Here is a 9,230-nt window from a genome sequence, read left to right on the forward strand (position 1 = left end):
CGGTGTTTGTGTCGGCCGCTAGGGTCGCTTATCTTACTCACACAGCTCCCTCATTGCGCCTCTTTTTTTCTTTGCGTCATGTGCTGTTTGGGGAGGGTTTTTTGGAAGGGCCATCCTGCGTGACACTGCAGTGACACTCCTAGATGGGCCCGGTGTTTGTGTCGGCCACTAGGGTCGCTTATCTTACTCACACAGCTACCTCATTGCGCCTCTTTTTTTCTTTGCGTCATGTGCTGTTTGGGGAGGGTTTTTTGGAAGGGACATCCTGCGTGACACTGCAGTGCCACTCCTAGATGGGCCCGGTGTTTGTGTCGGCCACTAGGGTCGCTTATCTTACTCACACAGCTACCTCATTGCGCCTCTTTTTTTCTTTGCGTCATGTGCTGTTTGGGGAGGGTTTTTTGGAAGGGACATCCTGCGTGACACTGCAGTGCCACTCCTAGATGGGCCCGGTGTTTGTGTCGGCCACTAGGGTCGCTTATCTTACTCACACAGCTACCTCATTGCGCCTCTTTTTTTCTTTGCGTCATGTGCTGTTTGGGGAGGGTTTTTTGGAAGGGACATCCTGCGTGACACTGCAGTGCCACTCCTAGATGGGCCAGGTGTTTGTGTCGGCCACTAGGGTCGCTGAGCTTAGTCATCCAGCGACCTTGGTGCAAATTTTAGGACTAAAAATAATATTGTGAGGTGTGAGGTATTCAGAATAGACTGAAAATGAGTGGAAATGATGTTTTTTGAGGTTAATAATACTTTGGGATCAAAATGACCCCCAAATTCTATGATTTAAGCTGTTTTTTAGGTTTTTTGGAAAAAAACACCCGAATCCAAAACACACCCGAATCCGACAAAAAAAATTCGGTTAGGTTTTGCCAAAACGCGGTCGAACCCAAAACACGGCCGCGGAACCGAACCCAAAACCAAAACACAAAACCCGAAAAATTTCCGGCGCTCATCTCTACTTTGCGGCCATTGTTTTGACCTGAATCTCCCTCATGTAGTCCAAAAAGATTATGCTACAAATTTTCTTGTACACACAGTTTCTGACAAGCATTTTATTTCTGCCAATTTCACCATTGCCTGCAGCGTACAGCAGCATTAACACTAGGTCAAATATAAAGGAGTTTTTTTGGGATCACTCGTTTGGGGAAATTCAGTTGTCTGTCCATTCACACGGTAAGCAATCTTCACTCTCTTTCCTGCACATCTCTATAGTGTGCAAGGAAAAATAAGTGAAGATACATTGCCGGAGAGTGTCTTTGCGACTGTTTTGGTGACACATAGTCGACAATTGGAATGCACCCTTCAAGTAAACTCTAGATTATGGTTCACGAAAGCTTTGCAACGCATTAATGTGTGCAGTGCCATCAGGGCCGGTGCTAGGGTGTTCGGCGCCCCCCTGCAAACTATAAATTTGCGCCCTCCCATATTCCTTTGGCGCGCGCCGGGAAAAGGGGTGTGGTCTCACAAGTAAGGGGCATGGCCACACAGTAGTACCCCCATTTAAAATTACGCCACAATGTAGCACAATCTTGTTAATCTTATACGCAATGCCCCACCCGTAGTAGTAGCGTCCTTATACGTAATGCCCCACCCGTAGTAGTAGCGTCCTTATATGTAATGCACCCCAGTAGTAGTAGCATCCTTATACATAATGACCCCCCAGTAGTAGTAGCATCCTTATACATAATGCCCCCCGAGTAGTAGTAGCATTCTTATACATAATGCTCCCCCAGTAGTAGTAGCGTCCTTATACGTAGTGCACCCCCAGTAGTAGACGCGTCCTTATACGTAATACCCCCCAGTAGTAGTAGCGTCCTTATACGTAATGCCCTTCCGGTAATAGTAGCGTCCTTGTACATAATGCCCCCCCAGTAGTAGTAGCGTTCTTATACGTAGTGCACCCCAGTAGTAGTATCGTCCTTATACGTAATGCCCCCAGCCCCAGTAGTAGTAGAGTCCTTACACGTAATGGCCCCCCCAGTAGTAGCGTTGTTACACGTAATGCCCCCCTGTAGTAGTAGCGTCCTTATACGTAATGCCCCCCCAGTAGTGGCGTTTGGGGATTCCCAGGAAGCTGAAGCAGCCTCGCTGGGTCTCCATCCAACTTTTGCTGTGAAGCAGACACTTAGAAATTCCACACAAACACACACACACACTTCACACATATATACACACACATACACTCCCACCATACACACAATTCACACATATACACACACACACACACACACACACACACACACACACACACACACACTTCTCTCTCACCCTCCACTTACCTAATCCAGTCTCCCTCTGTACAGCAGCCAGGTCCTGTAGCTCCGCCCCCTTAGGGCCGTTTAGCCACGCCCCCACCGTCCCGTGTAGCTCCGCCCCCTTCTGTCCCGTACTCGGCGGCGGCGCACACAGATGAGATGAGGGGAGGGGAGGAGGCGTATCATGCTGCACGTGCCCGCTGCCAGTGCCTGTCATACAGTGACAGACACAGCAGTGGCAGCAGCAGCAGGGGGGACAGGACGGCGCAGCAGGGAAGGGATGCAGAGTAGGGGAAGCGCCTATCCGTCCCAGCGCCTCCCTGCACTGCATCCCTTCGCTGAGCGGGTAGCGCCGGGCCTGAGTGCCATCCATCTCTTTAAACCTATTATTATTATTATTATCCTTTATATGGCGCCACATAGGATCCGCAGCGCCCAATTACAGAGTAAACAAATAAGCAAAACATGAAGACAGTGACTTACAATTCAATACAATATAGGACAAGTACAGGGTATATAAACATAGCTGCGTCAGTATACAGTACTGAAATAAGTATCAAGGTGGCAGAAAACTGAGGGTATTAGTGCTGTCAAAGGGAGCATTGAAAAGAAGATAGGTTATATAAGAGCTGTAAAAGCACATGAGGGAAGAGGACCCTGCTCGTGAAAGCTAACATTCCAAAGGGGTTGGGCATACAGACAGGGGTGACACAGATGGGGTAGAAAGTGAGCGTGGGCCACAGAGGGCTTAGGATGAGAGACGGGTTTGGTGAAGAAGTGGGTCTTGAGAGCCCGTTTTAAGTTTTGTAGAGAGGCGGAGAGTCTGAGGGGGACAGGTAGAGAATTCCAGGGAAAGGGAGGAGCACGTGCAAAATCTTGGAGGCAGGAGTGGGAGTAGGTAATCAGTAGGCAGGAGAGGTGGCGTGCATTAGCAGAGTAAAGAGGATGAGCGGGAGTGTAAAGGGAGATAAGGTCAGATATGTAACTGGGAGAGGAGTGGGTGAGGGCTTTGTAAGTGAGTGTGAGAAACTTGAAATGGATTCTGAAGGGGAAGGGGAGCCAGTGAATGGCTTGTGGGAGAGGGGAGGTGGATGAGCCAGGCAGCAGCATTGAGGATAGATTGAAATGGAGAGAGGTATGTGTGAGGGATGACAACCAGGAGGAGATTACAGTTGTGAGCCTATGAGCTAGCAATCCCTATCCCATGAAAAAGGGCATAGTTTGTATAGAAATTTTGTATGATACCTGGTAGCAGAGAATGCAGAGCTTTTCTCATCTGTGAGTCAGTGTAGGGACTGGCCAGAAGGGAAGACTTTGAATTGGCCCGGCTTAACAAATTATTGCAGTATTTTGGAACAGACATTCCCTGAATTTAAATGAAGTACAGTTTGAAGTGAAATTAGGTGAGTGCAGAGCAAGATTTTTAGCATTTAAATGGTGTGGCCATACCTCAGGCACTGCAGATAGTTTAGCACCGTAGAGTAAAGCCTAATATGTATTTATAAATCTATCTCCCTTTCAGACCCCAATTCAATCTTCTCACATTCACTTACAAAGCCCTCACCCAATCCCCTCCCATTTACATGTCTGGCCTTAGTTATCTTTCTATTTGCCCACACACCAGTGGCGTAAGTTCGTCCCAGTTGCCCGGAGGCAAGATAAATATTGGTGCCCCCCTATTTCCTATATCAAGATAAATGTGTGTGTGTGTGTGTGTGTGTGTGTGTGTGTGTGTGTGTGTGTGTGTTTGTGTGTGCGTGCAAAAAAATGTATATACTATATTTATACATTTAATTGTCTTTTATTTTAAATCACACATTTCTTAGCGGTTATACCCAGGATTAGAGCCCATGACCTGTTACACTAACAGCAGACACTTTACTGATGGAGCTATTTGCTCCTGTAGAGGAAGCATGAGAATTCTAACTATATGAAGTTACGTGTAATTGTCAGAGAAGTATCTTCATATAGTTAGAATTCTCATATTTCCCATACAGGAGCAAACAGCTTTATCAGTAAGGTGCCTGCTTCCAGCGTAATAGGTTGTGGTTTCTAATCCTGGGTATGATACTTGTAAAATGTGTATATTCAGTATAATAAAGAGGGTGTGATTTGTAAGGTGCAGGGACCGGTGAGAAAGTTGGCCACTGAAAAGACAGCGGCAGCTATCAATTAACTTAATTCATTGGTGTCACAGAATGGGAGGAGAGGTGCCCCCCTTCAGAGCAGGAGCCTGGTGGCAGATGACTCCGCTGCCTCCCAGAGTTCTGCCTCTGCCACACACCCTATTCGCTCCACAAATAAATGCTGCCTTTCCTTTTGTTTGGAGGTCATGCTGGTTCCTATAGTACCATGGGTGGCTCCAGGTAAGTTAGCTCTCAATTTGGATATATTTGTTAGGTGCCATTATCATGTGGCACTATTTTACATGACCCGGAAGGGCAGTTAGTATTAGTTCCCGGGATGGGTCTGGGGTGCCGTTCCCCCTGGATTAGTGTGGCCAGGTTGCTTTGGGGTAGCACACTATAACATTTATTTAGCACCCCCTTTTGACACTTTCATAAATCTTTTAGGTCTTTTAATTACACCTTCACTAGTGTATCACTTTTTGTATATAGACTTTGCTTTCCTTTTATTAACACCTACTAACACCTTACCTTCTTCACATGTGTGCTACCCTGGTGTAGCTGGTCTTTGCTGACTTGTGGGGTTCTGCACTCCAGACTTAGACCTAGTGTTAGGGACCACCAGTAATCAGAAAAGCCTTATAGTGCCTGATAGCTTTCCATATCTTTGCAAATATATGAAACTAAGACTTCTGGAATTCTATTACATACAGTTTTTCAAGTCATGCTACAGGTACAGTTTGGTGTGCTGGCGGACACCCCCAGCACACCAAATTTGTTTCTTGTTTGAGTGCCGCTTCTCCTGCAAACTGAGTACTCCCACTTTCACCTCCAAGTTTTTGCCTGTGCTGCTCCCTACCTCTGGAATTCTTGCCGCCTCTCCTGCAAACTGAGTACTCCCACTTTCACCTCCAAGTTTTGCCTGTGCTGCTTCCTACCTCTGGAATTCTTGCCGCCTCTCCTGCAAACTGAGTACTCCCACTTTCACCTCCAAGTTTTGCCTGTGCTGCTTCCTACCTCTGGAATTCTTTCCCTGTCAGATTCTTCACCTCGAAAAAACTTCAAACAGGCTCTCAAGAGACCCACTTTTTCATCAAGGCTTTCCATCACCCAGAAAACACAGATCTACTGACTTAAAGCTTACCTAAAACAAAGCAAAAACAAAATGACTAAGGGTTTTATTTATTAACCCTCCGAGAGAGATAAAGTGAACGGATATAAAGTATCAGCCAATCAGCTCCTAACTGCCATGTTACAGGCTGTGTTGGTAGTTTATCTCTGTCCAGTTTATCTCTCTCCAAGACTTAGTAAATAGACCCCTAAGACTAAAACTACATTTAAAATCCTTCTCAAAATTAACACTGGATGTAGGGTTTTAAATTCTTAAAGAGCAATTATGTGTTCTAGATATTTGCAGAAAATAAATATGACCTGCTTTGAAGGAAATAGGATTGTGTATTGCACTTGTTTGTTCTTACAAACTTAAGGCATTCATTTGTAGATGACATATGTAGAGGTGTGCGGTTCGGATTTGGCTCTGATTTTCCCACCAAATTTGAATTCCAAAATGTAATCTTTTGGCGCCAAAACATATTTTTTGTCTATGGAAGATTATATTTGGCGTAAATACGTCATCTTCCATGGACAAAAATGACATTTTGTAATCTGAATTTGTCACGAAAATCCGAGCCAAATCCAAACTGCAAACCTCTAGATATATAGGAGCACTACTGTAAGTCAGACTCCGTATGTTCTCAGAAAAAGAAAAGAAGTGATGTGGGCGCTCGGAGGGGATAATAGTACAACGGCTGCTGGTTTTGTAAATATATAAATTTATTTATTGGTAAAATAATATTTCTAAAAAATAGACACTGAATAGCTGAATGCCTTTACATTACATGTACACAGTTAAATGAAAATAAAACATATAAATAAAATGAAGGACTGTGTCCTAAACCTCAGAACTTGCTGGTAATTGTACACAAAGCCTATTGTGTGTTAGTTTTTTGCATGCATAAGCCAGCTGTTAGTGGCTACAAAGGGTTAATGCATATTGAGCTCAAATTGCAAGTTGAAAAGAGAAAGGCTGGTTAGTACTTGATAGAGCCTGTTAATACTTCACCAATGTAGAGCTGATATACGGAATGTTCAATGATAAGGCTAGTGATGATATCAAATGAACTGGATCCACGTCTGTCTCATGTCCATAAAGCTTGCTTGGTCCACTGGCTGGCTTAGTGGCCGACCGCCCAGCGGCGGTTCCCTTAAGCAGGTCCTGCTGTTGGTGGTGCAGTGTGCTGTCAGCTGACACTGGGCCAGGGTAAGGACGGAGACAGAGAGTCCAACGTGCAAGTCCTGGGTAGCAGGGGACGCTGTGATGCCGCGTTCCGCGGCTTCCGGTTTCGGGGCTTCCGGCTGCGTTCCACCTGCGTTCCACAGTCGTATGGGTCACCTGATGCGTTTCTCCGCCGCCAAAGTGGGCGGTTTCATCAGCCCACTTTGGAGGCGGAGAAACGCGTCAGGTGACCCATACGACTGTGGAACGCAGGTGGAACGCAGCCGGAAGCCGGAAGCCCCGAACCCGGAAGCCGCGGAACGCGGCATCACAGCGTCCCCTGCTACCCAGGACTTGCACGTTGGACTCTCTGTCTCCGTCCTTACCCTGGCCCAGTGTCAGCTGACAGCACACTGCACCACCAACAGCAGGACCTGCTTAAGGGAACCGCCGCTGAGCGGTCGGCCACTAAGCCAGCCAGTGGACCAAGCAAGCTTTATGGACATGAGACAGACGTGGATCCAGTTCACTTGATATCATCACTAGCCTTATCATTGAACATTCCGTATATCAGCTCTACATTGGTGAAGTATTAACAGGCTCTATCAAGTACTAACCAGCCTTTCTCTTTTCAACTTGCAATTTGAGCTCAATATGCATTAACCCTTTGTAGCCACTAACAGCTGGCTTATGCATGCAAAAAACTAACACACAATAGGCTTTGTGTACAATTACCAGCAAGTTCTGAGGTTTAGGACACAGCCCTTCATTTTATTTATATGTTTTATTTTCATTTAACTGTGTACATGTAATGTAAAGGCATTCAGCCATTCAGTGTCTATTTTTTAGAAATATTATTTTACCAATAAATAAATTTATATATTTACAAAACCAGCAGCCGTTGTACTATTATCCCCTCCGAGCGCCCACATCACTTCTTTTCTTTTTCTGTCTAGTACGGTGGATACCCAGGTCTACCATTGTGGGCAGCCAGAAGGGTGACTAGTATTTTTTAAAAATTATATAAAATATAAAAACAATATTATTTTTTGCTAACCTTTGAATTAATCAGCGCCCACATCCGTCTTTGGATTCCCCAGTATGTTCTCAGCCTAATACAGTGCCGTAACCAGACTTTGTGGTGCCCTGCACCAGTAAAACAATTCCCCCCTTCCCCCCCCCCAAATAGCGTGACTAACTGCAATGCCACAGGCAGTGGGTTCGTATCCCGAGTATGTCATCATCTTGAAATGTAATAAAGGACAGTGTGACTGAGTAACAAAAAGCTCTCAAGTTAAGTTCATGAATGTTGTATAGGTATTAGAGACAGTAGGGTAGGGGAAGGAGACAGGGGTGGTCAGGAGATGCTGAGCTTCAAAAAGGGGGGAAGGTGAAAGTAATTAAAACTGATAATTGACAAGTGCCACCAACAGCGCCCACTACCCTGCAGCGCTATGTGTGGTGCATACTCCGCACACACATAGTTACGGCCCTGGCGTAATAAGCCTAGATTACAAAGCACATAGTTAAAGGTAGACAAACTTCTCAGGGGTATTTTAGAGAACACTCTTCAGCAAAATCCATTACATTATCATGCTTGCAAAAGTTATGACTAAAACATTGACACAAAGAAGACTAAAATGAAAACAGATCTACAGACTAAATTTCTACTAAAAAGAAACAAAACTACTAAACTGTGACTTAAAATCAACTACAATTTTAAGTAAGTGACTAAAGGCGGGTACACACTAGGCGATAAAGGGAATGTCGGCGATGAATGACTATATCGTTGAACAATATAACGTTCAACGATACAGTGCTACACACTGAATATTATCGTTCAACGATAATGATCAGTGACGTCACCGCCGGCATTCCTGGACATGCAGCTCAGGCCGGCATTGACAGGTTGAGCTGCATTTCAGCTCAATATTAGTGATTGCTGAATGACATGCGGGTGCGCGCGTCGTTCACCATTATTACCCCATACACACTGGACGATGTAAGCCTGTTATAAATAAACGATAATGACATTTATATCGTTATCGTTTATTTTTAAGGCTGAATTCGCCTAGTGTGTATGGGCCTTACGACTACAACTAAATTGAAAATCCTTGTCAAAATTAACACTAACTATGGTTCTGTGCTCTGTTTAAATAAATGGGTTTGAAAATCTGTCTCGTGGATTCTTCTTTGCAGTCCTGTAGAGCTGCGAGCAAAATTCTCCGAGTGCGGCTCTAAAAGGGGCTGCGAGGGGTGCGAGATTGGGTGCAGTTGCCGGCATTTACACATCGCTCCAATGGCACTTTGCACTCTTCGCAGGGAATAGGACTGACCCCATGAGAAGCTATCCATTCACCCATGAGAAGCTATCCATTCATTAAAAATATGTTTTACTATACAAAACCCCATGATCCATATTATAAACAATACTTTCTTACAGCTATCTGGCTGTTCATCCATACAGATCTCTCTCTGGAAGGGAGTAAGGAAAAGATGGATAGCTGAGACCTATGGAAGGTAAGGGGCAATTTATTTGAAAATCAGATCATTAAAAACCGGGACTTTCCATAG

The sequence above is a fragment of the Pseudophryne corroboree genome, chromosome 6 (genome assembly GCF_028390025.1).
Source record: "Pseudophryne corroboree isolate aPseCor3 chromosome 6, aPseCor3.hap2, whole genome shotgun sequence".
In the NCBI taxonomy this organism is placed as follows: domain Eukaryota; kingdom Metazoa; phylum Chordata; class Amphibia; order Anura; family Myobatrachidae; genus Pseudophryne; species Pseudophryne corroboree.